Source organism: Rhea americana, unplaced genomic scaffold (genome assembly GCF_003343005.1).
Source record: "Rhea americana isolate MKP2758 unplaced genomic scaffold, rheAme1 scaffold_171, whole genome shotgun sequence".
Classification (NCBI taxonomy): domain Eukaryota; kingdom Metazoa; phylum Chordata; class Aves; order Rheiformes; family Rheidae; genus Rhea; species Rhea americana.
In genome coordinates, this window is record NW_028185828.1 from 1104787 (window position 1) to 1114234 (window position 9448).

The window sequence follows — 9448 nt, forward strand, 5'->3', positions numbered from 1 at the left end:
TCAGCAAAAGCTCAAAGGCYTCCATGGAGCAAAGCATTTACCTCTATAACACAAAGTCTATTCTAATTCAGAAACATGCCTAACATTATTACCTAGTGGTACCCAGATACATAGTATATACCACAGATTTTGCATGAAAGATGTATTTTTCCTTAGAAAGTTAGAAATGGGTGAAACAAAGCTCTGTTCTAGAAACTCCTTAGATCCAATACACAAAAGTAACCGCAACCTGCTTTACTGAACTTAGCCTCAGACAAGGCATAGGACATTAGCAAAGGGAATAGACTCAGAACCTGGGGCCACAGTGATCTCACGATCAGGGCCTGTAGGCTAGAATGCAAACGAAATGCTGTCTTGTATAATATATATAATGTTATATTTGGTGATATATTAGCTAAAATACTTTTGAAATTGATTTGAAGAAACTTGTTAAAATAAAGCAGAAATTACAGGAATTGCTGGAAAGGCAGCCTTGCTTAATGGAACAAAAGAAATTCAGAGCCTAGTAGTAAAAAGGCTAAATTATAAAGAATTTGAATTCACTGAAATGTAGAGAAGCTTTGCAATTGATTTCAGTAGGAACAGAAGTTGGCTCAAATAGACTTGATTAATTAACAGTAATGATATTTTGGCAGACTCCTAGGCCTCTAAGGAGCAGTATATGCAACTACTATTGTGAAATCATCATAAATATTTGGCTGCATTTGCTATATTAAATAAAAATTCTATAGAAAGTGAATAAATTCACTGGACTGCTTATGCAGCACATAAAGCCACTGACTAACCTCTGATTTCATGGAGAAAACCATGACTTCATAGAAGTCCATGGCAAAATTCCCATGGACTTCAGTAAGATGAGAAGTCACTTCATGCAACTATCTTCGAAGATGGGACTTCTTGTTAATGTTAATGTTAATGTTAATGTTAACTTTATGCCAGTACCCTAACAGCTGTGTGGTCAAACAAGCATCTGTTCCAGCTAGCCCAGACTTTAGCTGAAAGCATCTGCAACCTTACAGACAGCATTCCCAAATCCCTCCTGCCCCAGGCCTGACTGAAATTTCATGAGTTCATGACTCGTATTTTACAGCATTAACTTGCAGCTTGCAAATAATTTGGAGGCAACAACATAACAAAGGGAGAAACAAACCTGACTGTTAGATATGAATTGATGGAGGAGGCAAAACTTTCAGCTTCTCTAGGGATGTTTTCCATTTACTTTGTTCAATAGCCTGCTAGATGTGAGTCTGTTGGATTCAGCTACAGGTGAAAAGACAATTATTTCTGTGTTTCTCAATAAAACAGGTTAGGCTAAGAATCAAACACACATTTAGGACTGGCTCTAATGAGTTAGGTACATATATCACAATGTGCTGTGTTCTCTAAAATTAACACGTTGATACTGTTTTATTTTAACCTGGATTAAGCAGAATTTCTCATCTTCTTCAACCCAGATAATCTTGAGAAAATGAGAGCCAAAAAATGTACGTACATGTTATAGTTACAGAGGAATAGCCAGGAACCCCTCGTCCTACTGTTTCCCAAAGTCTAGGTTAGCTCCTCTGCCCTGTCTCATATATTCGGCTCTCCACCATTCGCAGTATCTGGCTTGTAGTCTTCTGCAGCAGTAATTTCAATGGAATGGATGATGCTGTTACTCTGTATTGCTAAGATAAAGTCTCATTATTTCCCCTCTCACTAGCACTGAGTGATAATTGAAACACAGTCTAGCAGTTTGGCTCCCTATAAATAACAGTCTGTAAAAATGGAGAATTTTGTCTTTTGAATTACAATTATGCTTATCTCTGAACTATACTATATTAACCATATTTTATTATCCTCCCAGTGTATTGTAACTGCAATTGCTGGGAATTGCCAACTTTATTGTTTGCTGATTTTCTGTTGTTTGATTAAATCAGAGAAAGAAAGAAAGTGTCCAATATCCCCACTACAAGCAGCTTCAAAATTGTTCTGGAATTCCTCTTAACTAACCATAACTGGTTGACCACTGTGTTCGTCTGGTATTTTAATTGACTCACAGCCACTATGCAGTATTAGTTAACGATTTGTCTAAAGCATTCAAACATCTGATGGTTGTCACCTGCTTACTGCTAGAGCTTGGCAATAAGTAAGGAATAAAATCATTCGATAAGACAAAACTTCTCATACCATTCAAGAGAAAAAGCAAAAACAACAACAACAACAACAACAACAACAACAACAAAAGCAAAAAAGAAATTTAGATGCTATTAGCAGAGATGAAAGTTACACAGCCTTTTTGGAGGCTGTAAGGGCTTTAAGAGAAGCAAGGATAGAGACTGGTGTCATGGTCATTGATACTACCATCTTTCAATCTGCATGTGGAGATAGAGATGCTTTGATCACAGTTGTTACTGTAAAAGAAAGAATTCTCCATATCATTCTTCAACACAGGTTTAATGTCTAAATGTGCTGAGAAAGATGGCAGAAGAGAAAGAGGAGAAATTGGAAAAACTGGCCAAGACTATGAAAAAGCTGTTTGGTAAAGGTGTATTGATCCCCCTCCCCCAATTTCTATTCATTATTTGCTCAAACTTCCACTGAATATGTTTCTCCCATCAATACTACTTCTAATTTATGGTAGCTCAAGACAATGAAAACTATGAACAATATACCATGGACCCAGACATGAAAACTAATCCCTTGTGACTGCAATGCAAGCAGTAGCATTGACTGTCTCCAGTAGTATTTTCTGACCTCTATGGTTTTATAAAGGTTGCAATGGTTTTGTAAAGGTTGCAATAAAATGGTGTTCTGACCTTGCTGTTTTTGATTGAAGAGGAAAAGCTTTTTGAGACTGATTCTTCAGCTGCAGACAAAACCGCACTGGTTGTGCACCCTATGCATTGGAACATTCTGAATGGTATGTACCAAACTAAAGGACATTTTACCACATGCTCAACTGGCCTATCTTTGCCAGGAATAYAAAGCAGGCAAACCATGCTTTTCAGTGCTGTCAAACACGTGTACATTTTGGGGAATTTCCAGGATCAGACAAAAAAGTATAGTTCCAAAACCAGTAATACTGCACTCTGAAATCTTTTAACAGCATTCTGAGACACACGCACATTTGCAATGCATGGCGCCAAGCTGCTCAGAAGCATAGAACTGTGCAACTTTCCTCACTGCCATTAATGGATGTTCTCTCTCACTGCCAGATTCTGCAAGAGGCCATGAAAGCAAGAACTGACCTCAATGATGTTAGAAAGCCAAAAGCAAAGTCAGTCTCTGCTTTATGAATTCCTCATATACTACTCCGATGGGATCTGGGAAAGTAAGCCCATATTCCAGAAGAATGAATTGATTAAATCTTGCTAATAGTGCTCTGAGATTTCACAAGCACGCATAATGAGGAGGATAACATCACCAAGATAGTCTTGGTTACCTCAGTTATTCTGTCATACTGAAGATGAAGACTTCTTAGCAAATCCTGCTGTGATCATAGGGATCTGATATCTAGCATTTATATAGCTAAACAGTTTTCTCAGCATTTATGAGATCTATGTGTATGCTCTCATCATGCTGGTAAGTCTTGCTTCTCATTCTAAAACGAGAAAGATCCTATTAGCAGTGGGAACTGAACGTGATTGGCTAGAGAACTGGAGATGTTCCAGTGGTGCTAATAATACTTTTTGCTTGGAGACAATAACAATCCAGTTATGCTAATTTTTTGCCTGGCGCATACAGTGTGTGATGTACAATAATGTCCATAAGTGTTTTTATGAGTGCTTAACACACACACTTAAATTTTGCAAAGCAGCTGTCAGAATTAAATGCCTAACAAATCAGATGGTTAATCAGCATGCAAATGCATCAGGAACTGTGTCTGTAAGGGAACTGTGCTATTTTTAAAACCCCAGGGAGCTCTACCACCAGATGGCCTTTTCTGAGCTCTGAGTATTCTTCAAAACAGTTTGTTTCTGGCAATATACAATATCTAGTAATCTTTAAATACCTTTCTGAAATTGCTCACTCCATCACCTAAATGCACAGCTGACATATGGGTATCCTCACCTCACTAAGGGGAGCCCTTGTTTCAGGCAATTTGAACTTTGTTGTCCTGTGACATTAATGGCTGTATGAAATTACACACAGATGTTCTTGCACGTCTGTCAAGAACCTGTGATCATTTCATTCCTATGCCACCTTGTTTATGTTGTAACCAAGTCACTTAATACTTTACGTTGAGATTTTCAATCAAAACTAAGCAAATTAAGCTCAAATCTGCAAGTATTTAATGACCCAAGCTCTACTCATTTTAGTAGCAGTGAAATGCCTAGAATTTGYCAGGAATTAAGGTTCTAATCACCTTTATGGCCCCGGGCATTAGACAGTCAGTCAATACATGAAAGCAGGTATACGTTAGCCAGTGCACATCCTGAGGAATTTGGAAAATCCTAAGTGGGTTTTTGTCATTTATAGATCAAACCACATCCAGACTTGAGAGCTGAGACTTCACAGGAAAGCCTAAGTGCGGTAGGTGATGGCACCTGTCATTCAGCGGTTTCTTCCTATGTCTCTAACAGGCTAATTCTTCTCTCTGCTACTAAGTAAGCAGGAGAGCCAGCTTTCACTAAAAGATGAATCGTGGGATGAAATAGAAAACAGAGGGTTTGACAAATGATTGTTTAAGTATGCCATGGTGCTTTTTCAGTRGCAGGCATTCAGAAACTAGATTTATGCACCCACTGGAAGAATCCAGATTGATGATTATGGGGGTAAAGATGAACTTAGATTAAGCTAAATGAAAATAGTTTGTTTAGTTAATTCCAGCGATTTGGTGTTCCAAAATTATTTAACTTTTGGCTGTGGGTAAGTATAAAAAAACTAATGTTGGGAAAATTCTTGTTAAATGTCATGAGTGGGTGGAAAGGGGGGCTGAGACTATAGTGAGTTGCAGTGCAGCAACAGCCTATCATATAGGCATTATATAAAATTCTGGACCTTGTTGTCAGCTAAATTAATCTTTTATTTTATGTGAAGAAATGTATTCATTTTCACCTGATCCAGAAACACATACCAAAGCCAACAAAGTCAATGGGGATCTTTCACTGATTTCAGTAAGCTTGATCTAGTAATGGTGTAAATCTATGCTCGCTCATCTTAAAGGCATTATTGATGATAATCTTGAAGACTGTTGACATTTTCTTCTTTGAATTTTAAGCATTAAAAAGACTTCCAAAATAGATTTTGCCTTTTTTCTTTTTCTTGATTTGTTTGGCCCTCCAGGGAACTCACTGACAGTTTTCACAACCTAAATCTGAATTTTAGGGTGTAAGGGTCCCTCAAAGATATATAAAAAGCTAAATTAAATTTCCTCAAATACTCTGAATGCCAGAAATTTACCCAAACATTCTTCTCTAATTTTTTAACTTGCTTTAGTTTTTATCCAGGTTAATACTTTTATGTCCCAGACAGCATATAAATGATACTGTTTAATCAAAAAGCATTCTACAGATAAAGGTTATTTTCATTTGTTCCTATTTCAGTTTATTTTGCTGTTGCTTGACAAATTACTGCCTTCAACATTGTCACTTAGGCTATTTTCCAAATGGAGACCTACAAGAATTGGGGTGACTCTTCAGACACTTACGAAGTCCAATTGAAAAACTGTAAATTTAAAACTAAATCTCTCATATCAATTGCAAAAATGGGGACTTTGGTGTTACTTTTTTCCATTTTTCTTCTCTGGGAATAAGACCATTCTGTTATCATAACTTTCCAGCCATTCCTATTGATTTAATTATCATAAATATACAGAGCATTAAAAAAAAAGGCAAAAAATGTTCTCCTGCTTCTTATTGTTTATGGGAGAAATGCATTGATTTTAAGTGGTCAAGATCACTTGAATTCTGTTCCACTTATGTTTCATTTTTGTCATGTTATGAACATTTTTGTGCTCATATTAGGTTACCTCAACTAGAAAAGTCAAGGACCTGTGCAGATGATTTTCCCTATTTGCTGACTGGTTTTTATTACTGAAACAGGACTTCAGCATATCATGTACATACCATTAACACTGATTTTTCTAATTCTGGGATAGTGAAGATTTCTTTCGCCTCTTCTTTCTCTGTTTTTCTTCATTTTCTTTTTCTCCCACTGTGACTAGGAATATCGTTTTTGCTGCCTGTGGTACACGCGTTCCAACGAAAAGTTTGGGTTTTGAGAAGCTGGTATTTTCCAACGGAAAACCATTCCATGAGAAAATCTCCAAGATGTGCCTTCTGTAACTATACCCAGTATATGTTCTGTGGGCCCCAATCCAACAGCATAAGTATCAACAAAACTCATTCCACAAGCATCACAAGAGAGATCCTGAAAGCATAAYCTAGCCCACAAGAGTGATGTTACTGGGTTTTGCAATCATATTGCTGCCAGTCATTTTTGGCTGGGCATCAGTTTTATATAGCACAGTATTGTATGAAGTCCCGATTAAGCAAATATCTCCTGCAGAAGAACCCAACAGCCAGCTTAGGCTGTCGTGGTGGCATTCACAAGCCATCACACCTCAGCCTGTTCTTCCTTCCTGTGTATAAAAAGAAAATAATGATTCTGCCCTCCTTTGTAAAGTCTCAGATCTACAGAGAGATGTAAGAGCAGAGGATATTTATTATACCAATTTCTACTTTATTCTACAGTGCTAAAATCCTCTGTCAGGCCATGGAAGACTGCCTGCTTTATTATGAATTTGCCCTCTCCAAATGGATCCAGTCATAGAGAAACCACTCCAGAAACAGAGCATGGAAAAGATGTTATTTTGGTCTTACTGACAATTTGTACTATCTTTTTTTCCTCTTAGGAACATATGCTCCCAGATTTTACTCTCAGCTCAGAGTGAAGAGCAGCAGACTCCTTCAAAGTGCTCCTGAAGATAATTTGGCTTCCTATAGAATAAAATCAATTAGAGCATTAGTGTGGCTGGCAGGACTTTGTCACAGAGAATGGCAATGTTACTGCTGAATACAAACCATATACTTATACTCATACTTAGCCAGCCATTATTTCCTTTGTTATGTATCTAAATAATTGATGACTTTAAGGAAAGATAAGGGAATTAAGAAATATAGGTATCTTTGGCTCATTTTTAACACTTTTGAAGGGCCAAATGGACAAAAGAAAGAAAAAGAAAGGTAGTGATGAAAACACTATGTTGCTGTAAGGAAGACAATACGCCATCTGAATTAAATTAAGTGGGATGAATTTCGATTTGATATCTGTGGCACAACTGACTTCACTGAGTGCAGTCTCTTCTATAGATTGCATTGATTCTTCAGCTCCCTAAGACATGCTTCACTTTCTAATTTTGAGTGTGCACTGTAGCAAGAAAGATTTCACTTTGCTCTTCATCGGCAGACACACAGACTACAGCCAGAAAATGGAAGAAACTTCCCATCAGTGCATAGCATATTCCTCTGTATTTGCAAAACAAAAGGCATTGTCTTGAATATTTCAGCACAAGCATATGTGTCAGAAAAATGATATATTACAATAGTCTGCAAAAATGATAAGAGGCTTTACTAAATTTCTCACTTCTAAATTTCTTTCAGAAGAAAAATTCTACATGGCTTCACTGTCTTATTACGAAATGAGAAAATTTAGTTCTAAAGTGCTATTATTTCCTCTGGAGATGCAAGGTAAATAATAGTTAAATATATGTAGAAAACAAACATGCTTTGATTGATCTGTATTATTTGCTCTAGAGTTGTTCACTTTGTCAAGATTCCATTTTCTCATTTTGATTTTGGTCATGATTCTTTCCCTAAAGTCCAATACTCTTAGAGAGGAAAGATGTTCTCATCTACCTCTAACAAGTCGTTTTCAGCAAATCAAAAATGAGGGCACATTTCCCTGCCAATGAACTCTGATGATCATCTTAAATTTATTCATTTGGGCCCTAGTTCTGGCAAAAATTCAAATGTGAAATTGATTTTAAGTATGTGCAAGTCGAAGTCAAGCATATATATAAGTRCTTTGCTGAATAAAGACAGCTTAGGTACATGCAGAAAGCTAAGTTTAACAAACACTGGAGTTCCTCCATGCTACCATAATAAAAATAGGAATACATCTCTTCCAAACATTTATTTAKTTTTTCTTAGTACAGAACTGGAACAGGAAAAGAACAGTATTATCTATCAGTCATATGGCTTTCAACCTTCTGGAACAGCACAAGTTGTGCACTATGTATATTTACCCATTAAAAAAGTCTGTAGATTCTTTCTTTTTCTGACATGAAAAATGTTGATGGAAGCACTAAAGGATTAGACTGTCTCTGTGATTTGCTTGTTAAAGTAAACAGGAGCCAATACTGTAACCAGATCACATACTTGTGGTAAAGTGACTAATTTAATTTTCAGCCACACTGAGAAGCAGAAAGTGCATCAGGAAATTGACTGAGCTTTCTTAGTATGAGAATGAAAACACATGTGTGACAAATGGCACTGATGGGGTTTTTTGGCCTCATTTTACCTGTCTTGGCCTTTGGGATATGTCGTCTAGAATAATAACTCAGAATGAGATTATAAGGATTTTGCAGACAAATAATATAAATGGATTTCTATTTCTTCCTCCAGAGCAGTTCATGGAAAGCCAAGCAACTGCAGAAGAGTTGAACTGTTATACTGTGTAGTGGGCTTGGTTCAGTTCCCAGGCTCTTCCTTTAGTCACAGAGGTTGATTTTGCTGTATATTCTCAAATATTGATTTCCATAAGGAAAGGAAAATAGCAACTGAACTGAAACACGATTAAGAGGCCAGCCCTATCCTCTCTACAGCTAGTCTAACGGGGAATCAATTATTAGCTGCAATATATCCATCTCCTCCTGCGTTTGCAGCAATATATATGTGTATGTATATACATAAAAAATATATAGCATATACTAGGGTCTAGGATTGCTCCTATCACTGATTCACTGTTCAGATCTGGCTGTGACTCAGTCACTAAGGGTGGGAGAGAAGGTGGTGAGTCACAAAGCTTCTAAGTTGTCCTATACCGTATTAGACTGGGCTCCAGTGACAAAGCAATCTGGTGCCAGAACTGACGGGAGCAGGAGGAGCCCACACTCTTTCCACACAAGATGTGCCATTTCAGAATACTATCCCAGCTGAATAAATCGTGCACAGAGTTCTGGCTAAATATGTAGTACCCTTCGATCCTGCTAACTGAAGAAGTGGCAAGTGGTCTCTAAAAGCATCACTTACTCAAAAGGACTAGAAGTCAGTGGTAAACAGTAATGTGGAACCTTAAGTGCTATTTTACAATGCAAATGACTTCATAGATCTGTGAGCAGCAAAATAGATTTTGAGGATTTTTAGGGGGGCAAGATTTTAGTCAGATTTTACAAATTAATCTCTAATAATGTCCATCTAAATTGACTGTTACCATCTCTTTTTACTACAGTAACATCAACAAC

At 37.1% G+C, this 9448-nt stretch overlaps 1 long non-coding RNA gene across 1 annotated transcript in view; it reads left to right on the forward strand.

The window, feature by feature from the left end:
* The window catches only part of LOC146598067 (uncharacterized), a 46058-nt gene extending 38352 nt beyond the window's left edge, over positions 1-7706 (forward strand). The window contains exon 2 of the long non-coding RNA XR_014895334.1: positions 6839-7706. This is a non-coding gene — a long non-coding RNA (uncharacterized LOC146598067). The remainder of the gene's footprint in view (positions 1-6838) is intronic.
* The last annotated feature ends 1742 nt before the right edge of the window (positions 7707-9448 follow it).